Source organism: Atractosteus spatula, chromosome 4 (genome assembly GCF_055471065.1).
Source record: "Atractosteus spatula isolate fAtrSpa1 chromosome 4, fAtrSpa1.hap1, whole genome shotgun sequence".
Taxonomy (NCBI): Eukaryota; Metazoa; Chordata; class Actinopteri; order Semionotiformes; family Lepisosteidae; genus Atractosteus; species Atractosteus spatula.
The window spans coordinates 34,028,990-34,041,064 of NC_142709.1; the positions used below are offsets into that span (position 1 = coordinate 34,028,990).

At 51.2% G+C, this 12,075-nt stretch overlaps 9 non-coding genes across 9 annotated transcripts; 4 read left to right on the top strand and 5 right to left on the bottom strand.

Annotated features, from left to right (window-relative positions):
* The first annotated feature begins 146 nt into the window (after positions 1-146).
* Positions 147-239, top strand: trnar-ucu (transfer RNA arginine (anticodon UCU)). The gene is made up of 2 exons: positions 147-183; positions 204-239. It is a non-coding gene; the product is annotated as a tRNA-Arg (tRNA).
* A 1,307-nt stretch (positions 240-1,546) lies between these two features.
* trnav-uac (transfer RNA valine (anticodon UAC)) lies at positions 1,547-1,619 on the bottom strand. The gene has a single exon. It is a non-coding gene; the product is annotated as a tRNA-Val (tRNA).
* A 1,609-nt stretch (positions 1,620-3,228) lies between these two features.
* On the bottom strand, positions 3,229-3,301 carry trnav-uac (transfer RNA valine (anticodon UAC)). Its single transcript has one exon. It is a non-coding gene; the product is annotated as a tRNA-Val (tRNA).
* A 226-nt stretch (positions 3,302-3,527) lies between these two features.
* Positions 3,528-3,620, top strand: trnar-ucu (transfer RNA arginine (anticodon UCU)). Its single transcript has 2 exons — positions 3,528-3,564; positions 3,585-3,620. It is a non-coding gene; the product is annotated as a tRNA-Arg (tRNA).
* A 1,306-nt stretch (positions 3,621-4,926) lies between these two features.
* On the bottom strand, positions 4,927-4,999 carry trnav-uac (transfer RNA valine (anticodon UAC)). The gene has a single exon. It is a non-coding gene; the product is annotated as a tRNA-Val (tRNA).
* A 1,908-nt stretch (positions 5,000-6,907) lies between these two features.
* On the top strand, positions 6,908-7,000 carry trnar-ucu (transfer RNA arginine (anticodon UCU)). The gene is made up of 2 exons: positions 6,908-6,944; positions 6,965-7,000. It is a non-coding gene; the product is annotated as a tRNA-Arg (tRNA).
* Positions 7,001-8,284: 1,284 nt separating this feature from the next.
* trnav-uac (transfer RNA valine (anticodon UAC)) lies at positions 8,285-8,357 on the bottom strand. The gene has a single exon. It is a non-coding gene; the product is annotated as a tRNA-Val (tRNA).
* Positions 8,358-9,982: 1,625 nt separating this feature from the next.
* trnav-uac (transfer RNA valine (anticodon UAC)) lies at positions 9,983-10,055 on the bottom strand. The gene has a single exon. It is a non-coding gene; the product is annotated as a tRNA-Val (tRNA).
* A 1,908-nt stretch (positions 10,056-11,963) lies between these two features.
* trnar-ucu (transfer RNA arginine (anticodon UCU)) lies at positions 11,964-12,056 on the top strand. The gene is made up of 2 exons: positions 11,964-12,000; positions 12,021-12,056. It is a non-coding gene; the product is annotated as a tRNA-Arg (tRNA).
* The last annotated feature ends 19 nt before the right edge of the window (positions 12,057-12,075 follow it).

Here is a 12,075-nt window from a genome sequence, read left to right on the forward strand (position 1 = left end):
CCAGCTGTTGCGTCTGATTTTCCTGCTTCAGATCTGGGACACTGTCCTCCGTGCTGTGGACACAGGAATGTGTAGAATTCTAAAGTAACTGGTGATGTCACAGAACGGTAGGGTTAAAGGTTCGGGTGAAAGGTCAGGTGAGCAGTGGCTCTGTGGCGCAATGGATAGCGCATTGGACTTCTAGACGGTGAGTGTGTGAAGATGTTCAAAGGTTGTGGGTTCGAGTCCCACCAGAGTCGACTTTTGCACTAATTCGCAGTGTGCTCGTTCTTTCTGAAAGAGCTCGCATTTCAAGTAGAAGTGTCATCCCTCTGCTGTGGAACGTGTTTCTCCTTATGGTGTGTACTGGATGCGCCTGAGAGTGTTCTAAGGTGCTCAGAAGATGGCTTTGGTCGAAGCACAACCGCCAAGCCCTAAAAGCGCCCCCTTCTCTTTTGTTCCGCGAGCACTGACGATCGCCTCATGCAGATGACGAACAGGTCACAATTAGCAACAGGTTAAGAAGACACTGGCCATCCTGACAGGAAGCAATTAACACACCTTAGGTACTGAGGCACAGAGGTGTGAGTGGCTGCTGAGCCAGTTTGAACCACACCTTGGGCAGAGGGGGAGGGGGCAGGAAACAAAGAAGTGATAGGGCCCATAACACCTAAGGTCTGCATACTCCCAGTTCTCAAACGACCCAGGCCTCCTCCTGATAAGCAGTGGAAAACCCCCTGGGTGGGGGGGGGGGAGTGGCTAACGGAAGGGCTAAGAAGATGGGAGCCTGAATAGAGGGGCACTCTCTCTTTCCGCAAAGCCCTCGACCCAGGACAGGCAGCGCAAGGGAAACCGCAGGCTGCGAGACCACACAGGAGAGGAACCATGGGTCCAGGAACTGCAGATCACGAGAGCCATTGGCAGTGGAATGGAGGTACTGTGCAGAGACTTTGATTAGCTCTAGGCAAGGACCATAGAAACTGGCCTGGTGAACCGCTATTGAAATGAGGGGAATGCATGGTGCAGCCTGCAGGAGGACTCCCCACATAGCCCAAAGAGAGATTTGGGAAATTGGATGTGTGGCATCCCTCTTCTATGTGCAGCTGCTCTTCTTTGTAGCGTCATAGACTTTCTAACGCCCTCTCTTTGTTACCTAAAAGGACTGCTGACCCGTGGGAATCCATTGTGGCCCTTGGAAGTATCTTTTGGGGCTGCAGATGCTGGTTTTCTGTGTCTTGGGGTAATAGTGAATGTTGATGTACTTAGAACATAAAAGGGGAACTCGTGTGATATTCATGTCTTTTTCTAGTCAGTGTGTGCATTGGTGATTCTGGGAGATGAACAGGAACTGTGGAAAACTTGAGGGAGACCAGCAGCCCCTTTGTGTTTGCTAGGAAGCGCAGTCGCACACGAGGCAGGAGTAGACCACGTCCGAGCGATCACCTTGCTCTGACACCATTAACGCTGCAAGTATTTCACGGTAGAGACATCTTTACTATTTTACTCATCACGTTAAAGGAAGGATGCGATGGCTTTCGGGGGACGGGGTTAGGAGGAACAACGATCTTGGTTCCACTGGGGATCGAACCCAGGCCCTACTGCGTGTAAAGCAGACGTGATAACCACTACACTATGGAACCTCAGGACAGAGTCTGCCTCCAGAAGGAATAGGATCCGCACGGGAACCCCTCTTGTGACAGTGTACAATACGATCTGTATTGCGTCTGATTTTCCTGCTTCAGATCTGGGACACTGTCCTCCGTGCTGTGGACACAGGAATGTGTAGAATTCTAAAGTAACTGGTGATGTCACAGAACGGTAGGGTTAAAGGTTCGGGTGAAAGGTCAGGTGAGCTGTGGCGCAATGGATAGCGCATTGGACTTCTAGACGGTGAGTGTGTGAAGGCATTCAAAGGTTGTGGGTTCGAGTCCCACCAGAGTCGACTTTTGCACTAATTCGCAGTGTGCTCGTTCTTTCTGAAAGAGCTCGCATTTCAAGTAGAAGTGTCATCCCTCTGCTGTGGAACGTGTTTCTCCTAATGGTGTGTACTGGATGCGCCTGAGAGTGTTCTAAGGTGCTCAGAAGATGGCTTTGGTCGAAGCACAACCGCCAAGCCCTAAAAGCGCCCCCTTCTCTTTTGTTCCGCGAGCACTGACGATCGCCTCATGCAGATGACGAACAGGTCACAATTAGCAGCAGGTTAAGAAGACACTGGCCATCCTGACAGGAAGCAATTAACACACCTTAGGTACTGAGGCACAGAGGTGTGAGTGGCTGCTGAGCCAGTTTGAACCACACCTTGGGCAGAGGGGGAGGGGGCAGGAAACAAAGAAGTGATAGGGCCCATAACACCTAAGGTCTGCATACTCCCAGTTCTCAAACGACCCAGGCCTCCTCCTGATAAGCAGTGGAAAACCCCCTGGGTGGGGGGGGGGGAGTGGCTAACGGAAGGGCTAAGAAGATGGGAGCCTGAATAGAGGGGCACTCTCTCTTTCCGCAAAGCGCTCGACCCAGGACAGGCAGCGCAAGGGAAACCGCAGGCTGCGAGACCACACAGGAGAGGAACCATGGGTCCAGGAACTGCAGATCACGCGAGCCATTGGCAGTGGAATGGAGGTACTGTGCAGAGACTTTGATTAGCTCTAGGCAAGGACCATAGAAACTGGCCTGGTGAACCGCTATTGAAATGAGGGGAATGCATGGTGCAGCCTGCAGGAGGACTCCCCACATAGCCCAAAGAGAGATTTGGGAAATTGGATGTGTGGCATCCCTCTTCTATGTGCAGCTGCTCTTCTTTGTAGCGTCATAGACTTTCTAACGCCCTCTCTTTGTTACCTAAAAGGACTGCTGACCCGTGGGAATCCATTGTGGCCCTTGGAAGTATCTTTTGGGGCTGCAGATGCTGGTTTTCTGTGTCTTGGGGTAATAGTGAATGTTGATGTACTTAGAACATAAAAGGGGAACTTGTGTGATATTCATGTCTTTTTCTAGTCAGTGTGTGCATTGGTGATTCTGGGAGATGAACAGGAACTGTGGAAAACTTGAGAGAGACCAGCAGCCCCTTTGTGTTTGCTAGGAAGCGCAGTCGCACACGAGGCAGGAGTAGACCACGTCCGAGCGATCACCTTGCTCTGACACCATTAACGCTGCAAGTATTTCACGGTAGAGACATCTTTACTATTTTACTCATCACGTTAAAGGAAGGATGCGATGGCTTTCGGGGGACGGGGTTAGGAGGAACAACGATCTTGGTTCCACTGGGGATCGAACCCAGGCCCTACTGCATGTAAAGCAGACGTGATAACCACTACACTATGGAACCTCAGGACAGAGTCTGCCTCCAGAAGGAATAGGATCCGCACGGGAACCCCTCTTGTGACAGTGTACAATACGATCTGTATTCCAGCTGTTGCGTCTGATTTTCCTGCTTCAGATCTGGGACACTGTCCTCCGTGCTGTGGACACAGGAATGTGTAGAATTCTAAAGTAACTGGTGATGTCACAGAACGGTAGGGTTAAAGGTTCGGGTGAAAGGTGAGGTGAGCAGTGGCTCTGTGGCGCAATGGATAGCGCATTGGACTTCTAGACGGTGAGTGTGTGAAGATGTTCAAAGGTTGTGGGTTCGAGTCCCACCAGAGTTGACTTTTGCACTAATTCGCAGTGTGCTCGTTCTTTCTGAAAGAGCTCGCATTTCAAGTAGAAGTGTCATCCCTCTGCTGTGGAACGTGTTTCTCCTTATGGTGTGTACTGGATGCGCCTGAGAGTGTTCTAAGGTGCTCAGAAGATGGCTTTGGTCGAAGCACAACCGCCAAGCCCTAAAAGCGCCCCCTTCTCTTTTGTTCCGCGAGCACTGACGATCGCCTCATGCAGATGACGAACAGGTCACAATTAGCAACAGGTTAAGAAGACACTGGCCATCCTGACAGGAAGCAATTAACACACCTTAGGTACTGAGGCACAGAGGTGTGAGTGGCTGCTGAGCCAGTTTGAACCACACCTTGGGCAGAGGGGGAGGGGGCAGGAAACAAAGAAGTGATAGGGCCCATAACACCTAAGGTCTGCATACTCCCAGTTCTCAAACGACCCAGGCCTCCTCCTGATAAGCAGTGGAAAACCCCCTGGGTGGGGGGGGGGAGTGGCTAACGGAAGGGCTAAGAAGATGGGAGCCTGAATAGAGGGGCACTCTCTCTTTCCGCAAAGCCCTCGACCCAGGGCAGGCAGCGCAAGGGAAACCGCAGGCTGCGAGACCACACAGGAGAGGAACCATGGGTCCAGGAACTGCAGATCACGCGAGCCATTGGCAGTGGAATGGAGGTACTGTGCAGAGACTTTGATTAGCTCTAGGCAAGGACCATAGAAACTGGCCTGGTGAACCGCTATTGAAATGAGGGGAATGCATGGTGCAGCCTGCAGGAGGACTCCCCACATAGCCCAAAGAGAGATTTGGGAAATTGGATGTGTGGCATCCCTCTTCTATGTGCAGCTGCTCTTCTTTGTAGCGTCATAGACTTTCTAACGCCCTCTCTTTGTTACCTAAAAGGACTGCTGACCCGTGGGAATCCATTGTGGCCCTTGGAAGTATCTTTTGGGGCTGCAGATGCTGGTTTTCTGTGTCTTGGGGTAATAGTGAATGTTGATGTACTTAGAACATAAAAGGGGAACTCGTGTGATATTCATGTCTTTTTCTAGTCAGTGTGTGCATTGGTGATTCTGGGAGATGAACAGGAACTGTGGAAAACTTGAGGGAGACCAGCAGCCCCTTTGTGTTTGCTAGGAAGCGCAGTCGCACACGAGGCAGGAGTAGACCACGTCCGAGCGATCACCTTGCTCTGACACCATTAACGCTGCAAGTATTTCACGGTAGAGACATCTTTACTATTTTACTCATCACGTTAAAGGAAGGATGCGATGGCTTTCGGGGGACGGGGTTAGGAGGAACAACGATCTTGGTTCCACTGGGGATCGAACCCAGGCCCTACTGCGTGTAAAGCAGACGTGATAACCACTACACTATGGAACCTCAGGACAGAGTCTGCCTCCAGAAGGAATAGGATCCGCACGGGAACCCCTCTTGTGACAGTGTACAATACGATCTGTATTGCGTCTGATTTTCCTGCTTCAGATCTGGGACACTGTCCTCCGTGCTGTGGACACAGGAATGTGTAGAATTCTAAAGTAACTGGTGATGTCACAGAACGGTAGGGTTAAAGGTTCGGGTGAAAGGTCAGGTGAGCTGTGGCGCAATGGATAGCGCATTGGACTTCTAGACGGTGAGTGTGTGAAGGCATTCAAAGGTTGTGGGTTCGAGTCCCACCAGAGTCGACTTTTGCACTAATTCGCAGTGTGCTCGTTCTTTCTGAAAGAGCTCGCATTTCAAGTAGAAGTGTCATCCCTCTGCTGTGGAACGTGTTTCTCCTAATGGTGTGTACTGGATGCGCCTGAGAGTGTTCTAAGGTGCTCAGAAGATGGCTTTGGTCGAAGCACAACCGCCAAGCCCTAAAAGCGCCCCCTTCTCTTTTGTTCCGCGAGCACTGACGATCGCCTCATGCAGATGACGAACAGGTCACAATTAGCAACAGGTTAAGAAGACACTGGCCATCCTGACAGGAAGCAATTAACACACCTTAGGTACTGAGGCACAGAGGTGTGAGTGGCTGCTGAGCCAGTTTGAACCACACCTTGGGCAGAGGGGGAGGGGGCAGGAAACAAAGAAGTGATAGGGCCCATAACACCTAAGGTCTGCATACTCCCAGTTCTCAAACGACCCAGGCCTCCTCCTGATAAGCAGTGGAAAACCCCCTGGGTGGGGGGGGGGGAGTGGCTAACGGAAGGGCTAAGAAGATGGGAGCCTGAATAGAGGGGCACTCTCTCTTTCCGCAAAGCCCTCGACCCAGGACAGGCAGCGCAAGGGAAACCGCAGGCTGCGAGACCACACAGGAGAGGAACCATGGGTCCAGGAACTGCAGATCACGAGAGCTATTGGCAGTGGAATGGAGGTACTGTGCAGAGACTTTGATTAGCTCTAGGCAAGGACCATAGAAACTGGCCTGGTGAACCGCTATTGAAATGAGGGGAATGCATGGTGCAGCCTGCAGGAGGACTCCCCACATAGCCCAAAGAGAGATTTGGGAAATTGGATGTGTGGCATCCCTCTTCTATGTGCAGCTGCTCTTCTTTGTAGCGTCATAGACTTTCTAACGCCCTCTCTTTGTTACCTAAAAGGACTGCTGACCCGTGGGAATCCATTGTGGCCCTTGGAAGTATCTTTTGGGGCTGCAGATGCTGGTTTTCTGTGTCTTGGGGTAATAGTGAATGTTGATGTACTTAGAACATAAAAGGGGAACTCGTGTGATATTCATGTCTTTTTCTAGTCAGTGTGTGCATTGGTGATTCTGGGAGATGAACAGGAACTGTGGAAAACTTGAGGGAGACCAGCAGCCCCTTTGTGTTTGCTAGGAAGCGCAGTCACACACGAGGCAGGAGTAGACCACGTCCGAGCGATCACCTTGCTCTGACACCATTAACGCTGCAAGTATTTCACGGTAGAGACATCTTTACTATTTTACTCATCACGTTAAAGGAAGGATGCGATGGCTTTCGGGGGACGGGGTTAGGAGGAACAACGATCTTGGTTCCACTGGGGATCGAACCCAGGCCCTACAGCGTGTAAAGCAGACGTGATAAACACTAAACTATGGAACCTCAGGACCAAGTCTGCCTCCAGAAGGAATAGGATCCGCACGGGAACCCCTCTTGTGACAGTGTACAATACGATCTGTATTCCAGCTGTTGCGTCTGATTTTCCTGCTTCAGATCTGGGACACTGTCCTCCGTGCTGTGGACACAGGAATGTGTAGAATTCTAAAGTAACTGGTGATGTCACAGAACGGTAGGGTTAAAGGTTCGGGTGAAAGGTCAGGTGAGCAGTGGCTCTGTGGCGCAATGGATAGCGCATTGGACTTCTAGACGGTGAGTGTGTGAAGGCATTCAAAGGTTGTGGGTTCGAGTCCCACCAGAGTCGACCTTTGCACTAATTCGCAGTGTGCTCGTTCTTTCTGAAAGAGCTCGCATTTCAAGTAGAAGTGTTTCTCCTTATGGTGTGTACTGGATGCGCCTGAGAGTGTTCTAAGGTGCTCAGAAGATGGCTTTGGTCGAAGCACAACCGCCAAGCCCTAAAAGCGCCCCCTTCTCTTTTGTTCCGCGAGCACTGACGATCGCCTCATGCAGATGACGAACAGGTCACAATTAGCAGCAGGTTAAGAAGACACTGGCCATCCTGACAGGAAGCAATTAACACACCTTAGGTACTGAGGCACAGAGGTGTGAGTGGCTGCTGAGCCAGTTTGAACCACAGCTTGGGCAGAGGGGGAGGGGGCAGGAAACAAAGAAGTGATAGGGCCCATAACACCTAAGGTCTGCATACTCCCAGTTCTCAAACGACCCAGGCCTCCTCCTGATAAGCAGTGGAAAACCCCCTGGGTGGGGGGGGGGGAGTGGCTAACGGAAGGGCTAAGAAGATGGGAGCCTGAATAGAGGGGCACTCTCTCTTTCCGCAAAGCGCTCGACCCAGGACAGGCAGCGCAAGGGAAACCGCAGGCTGCGAGACCACACAGGAGAGGAACCATGGGTCCAGGAACTGCAGATCACGCGAGCCATTGGCAGTGGAATGGAGGTACTGTGCAGAGACTTTGATTAGCTCTAGGCAAGGACCATAGAAACTGGCCTGGTGAACCGCTATTGAAATGAGGGGAATGCATGGTGCAGCCTGCAGGAGGACTCCCCACATAGCCCAAAGAGAGATTTGGGAAATTGGATGTGTGGCATCCCTCTTCTATGTGCAGCTGCTCTTCTTTGTAGCGTCATAGACTTTCTAACGCCCTCTCTTTGTTACCTAAAAGGACTGCTGACCCGTGGGAATCCATTGTGGCCCTTGGAAGTATCTTTTGGGGCTGCAGATGCTGGTTTTCTGTGTCTTGGGGTAATAGTGAATGTTGATGTACTTAGAACATAAAAGGGGAACTTGTGTGACATTCATGTCTTTTTCTAGTCAGTGTGTGCATTGGTGATTCTGGGAGATGAACAGGAACTGTGGAAAACTTGAGGGAGACCAGCAGCCCCTTTGTGTTTGCTAGGAAGCGCAGTCGCACACGAGGCAGGAGTAGACCACGTCCGAGCGATCACCTTGCTCTGACACCATTAACGCTGCAAGTATTTCACGGTAGAGACATCTTTACTATTTTACTCATCACGTTAAAGGAAGGATGCGATGGCTTTCGGGGGACGGGGTTAGGAGGAACAACGATCTTGGTTCCACTGGGGATCGAACCCAGGCCCTACTGCGTGTAAAGCAGACGTGATAACCACTACACTATGGAACCTCAGGACAGAGTCTGCCTCCAGAAGGAATAGGATCCGCACGGGAACCCCTCTTGTGACAGTGTACAATACGATCTGTATTCCAGCTGTTGCGTCTGATTTTCCTGCTTCAGATCTGGGACACTGTCCTCCGTGCTGTGGACACAGGAATGTGTAGAATTCTAAAGTAACTGGTGATGTCACAGAACGGTAGGGTTAAAGGTTCGGGTGAAAGGTGAGGTGAGCAGTGGCTCTGTGGCACAATGGATAGCGCATTGGACTTCTAGACGGTGAGTGTGTGAAGATGTTCAAAGGTTGTGGGTTCGAGTCCCACCAGAGTTGACTTTTGCACTAATTCGCAGTGTGCTCGTTCTTTCTGAAAGAGCTCGCATTTCAAGTAGAAGTGTCATCCCTCTGCTGTGGAACGTGTTTCTCCTTATGGTGTGTACTGGATGCGCCTGAGAGTGTTCTAAGGTGCTCAGAAGATGGCTTTGGTCGAAGCACAACCGCCAAGCCCTAAAAGCGCCCCCTTCTCTTTTGTTCCGCGAGCACTGACGATCGCCTCATGCAGATGACGAACAGGTCACAATTAGCAACAGGTTAAGAAGACACTGGCCATCCTGACAGGAAGCAATTAACACACCTTAGGTACTGAGGCACAGAGGTGTGAGTGGCTGCTGAGCCAGTTTGAACCACACCTTGGGCAGAGGGGGAGGGGGCAGGAAACAAAGAAGTGATAGGGCCCATAACACCTAAGGTCTGCATACTCCCAGTTCTCAAACGACCCAGGCCTCCTCCTGATAAGCAGTGGAAAACCCCCTGGGTGGGGGGGGGGAGTGGCTAACGGAAGGGCTAAGAAGATGGGAGCCTGAATAGAGGGGCACTCTCTCTTTCCGCAAAGCCCTCGACCCAGGGCAGGCAGCGCAAGGGAAACCGCAGGCTGCGAGACCACACAGGAGAGGAACCATGGGTCCAGGAACTGCAGATCACGCGAGCCATTGGCAGTGGAATGGAGGTACTGTGCAGAGACTTTGATTAGCTCTAGGCAAGGACCATAGAAACTGGCCTGGTGAACCGCTATTGAAATGAGGGGAATGCATGGTGCAGCCTGCAGGAGGACTCCCCACATAGCCCAAAGAGAGATTTGGGAAATTGGATGTGTGGCATCCCTCTTCTATGTGCAGCTGCTCTTCTTTGTAGCGTCATAGACTTTCTAACGCCCTCTCTTTGTTACCTAAAAGGACTGCTGACCCGTGGGAATCCATTGTGGCCCTTGGAAGTATCTTTTGGGGCTGCAGATGCTGGTTTTCTGTGTCTTGGGGTAATAGTGAATGTTGATGTACTTAGAACATAAAAGGGGAACTCGTGTGATATTCATGTCTTTTTCTAGTCAGTGTGTGCATTGGTGATTCTGGGAGATGAACAGGAACTGTGGAAAACTTGAGGGAGACCAGCAGCCCCTTTGTGTTTGCTAGGAAGCGCAGTCGCACACGAGGCAGGAGTAGACCACGTCCGAGCGATCACCTTGCTCTGACACCATTAACGCTGCAAGTATTTCACGGTAGAGACATCTTTACTATTTTACTCATCACGTTAAAGGAAGGATGCGATGGCTTTCGGGGGACGGGGTTAGGAGGAACAACGATCTTGGTTCCACTGGGGATCGAACCCAGGCCCTACTGCGTGTAAAGCAGACGTGATAACCACTACACTATGGAACCTCAGGACAGAGTCTGCCTCCAGAAGGAATAGGATCCGCACGGGAACCCCTCTTGTGACAGTGTACAATACGATCTGTATTGCGTCTGATTTTCCTGCTTCAGATCTGGGACACTGTCCTCCGTGCTGTGGACACAGGAATGTGTAGAATTCTAAAGTAACTGGTGATGTCACAGAACGGTAGGGTTAAAGGTTCGGGTGAAAGGTCAGGTGAGCTGTGGCGCAATGGATAGCGCATTGGACTTCTAGACGGTGAGTGTGTGAAGGCATTCAAAGGTTGTGGGTTCGAGTCCCACCAGAGTCGACTTTTGCACTAATTCGCAGTGTGCTCGTTCTTTCTGAAAGAGCTCGCATTTCAAGTAGAAGTGTCATCCCTCTGCTGTGGAACGTGTTTCTCCTAATGGTGTGTACTGGATGCGCCTGAGAGTGTTCTAAGGTGCTCAGAAGATGGCTTTGGTCGAAGCACAACCGCCAAGCCCTAAAAGCGCCCCCTTCTCTTTTGTTCCGCGAGCACTGACGATCGCCTCATGCAGATGACGAACAGGTCACAATTAGCAACAGGTTAAGAAGACACTGGCCATCCTGACAGGAAGCAATTAACACACCTTAGGTACTGAGGCACAGAGGTGTGAGTGGCTGCTGAGCCAGTTTGAACCACACCTTGGGCAGAGGGGGAGGGGGCAGGAAACAAAGAAGTGATAGGGCCCATAACACCTAAGGTCTGCATACTCCCAGTTCTCAAACGACCCAGGCCTCCTCCTGATAAGCAGTGGAAAACCCCCTGGGTGGGGGGGGGGGAGTGGCTAACGGAAGGGCTAAGAAGATGGGAGCCTGAATAGAGGGGCACTCTCTCTTTCCGCAAAGCCCTCGACCCAGGACAGGCAGCGCAAGGGAAACCGCAGGCTGCGAGACCACACAGGAGAGGAACCATGGGTCCAGGAACTGCAGATCACGAGAGCTATTGGCAGTGGAATGGAGGTACTGTGCAGAGACTTTGATTAGCTCTAGGCAAGGACCATAGAAACTGGCCTGGTGAACCGCTATTGAAATGAGGGGAATGCATGGTGCAGCCTGCAGGAGGACTCCCCACATAGCCCAAAGAGAGATTTGGGAAATTGGATGTGTGGCATCCCTCTTCTATGTGCAGCTGCTCTTCTTTGTAGCGTCATAGACTTTCTAACGCCCTCTCTTTGTTACCTAAAAGGACTGCTGACCCGTGGGAATCCATTGTGGCCCTTGGAAGTATCTTTTGGGGCTGCAGATGCTGGTTTTCTGTGTCTTGGGGTAATAGTGAATGTTGATGTACTTAGAACATAAAAGGGGAACTCGTGTGATATTCATGTCTTTTTCTAGTCAGTGTGTGCATTGGTGATTCTGGGAGATGAACAGGAACTGTGGAAAACTTGAGGGAGACCAGCAGCCCCTTTGTGTTTGCTAGGAAGCGCAGTCACACACGAGGCAGGAGTAGACCACGTCCGAGCGATCACCTTGCTCTGACACCATTAACGCTGCAAGTATTTCACGGTAGAGACATCTTTACTATTTTACTCATCACGTTAAAGGAAGGATGCGATGGCTTTCGGGGGACGGGGTTAGGAGGAACAACGATCTTGGTTCCACTGGGGATCGAACCCAGGCCCTACAGCGTGTAAAGCAGACGTGATAAACACTAAACTATGGAACCTCAGGACCAAGTCTGCCTCCAGAAGGAATAGGATCCGCACGGGAACCCCTCTTGTGACAGTGTACAATACGATCTGTATTCCAGCTGTTGCGTCTGATTTTCCTGCTTCAGATCTGGGACACTGTCCTCCGTGCTGTGGACACAGGAATGTGTAGAATTCTAAAGTAACTGGTGATGTCACAGAACGGTAGGGTTAAAGGTTCGGGTGAAAGGTCAGGTGAGCAGTGGCTCTGTGGCGCAATGGATAGCGCATTGGACTTCTAGACGGTGAGTGTGTGAAGGCATTCAAAGGTTGTGGGTTCGAGTCCCACCAGAGTCGACCTTTGCACTAATTCGCA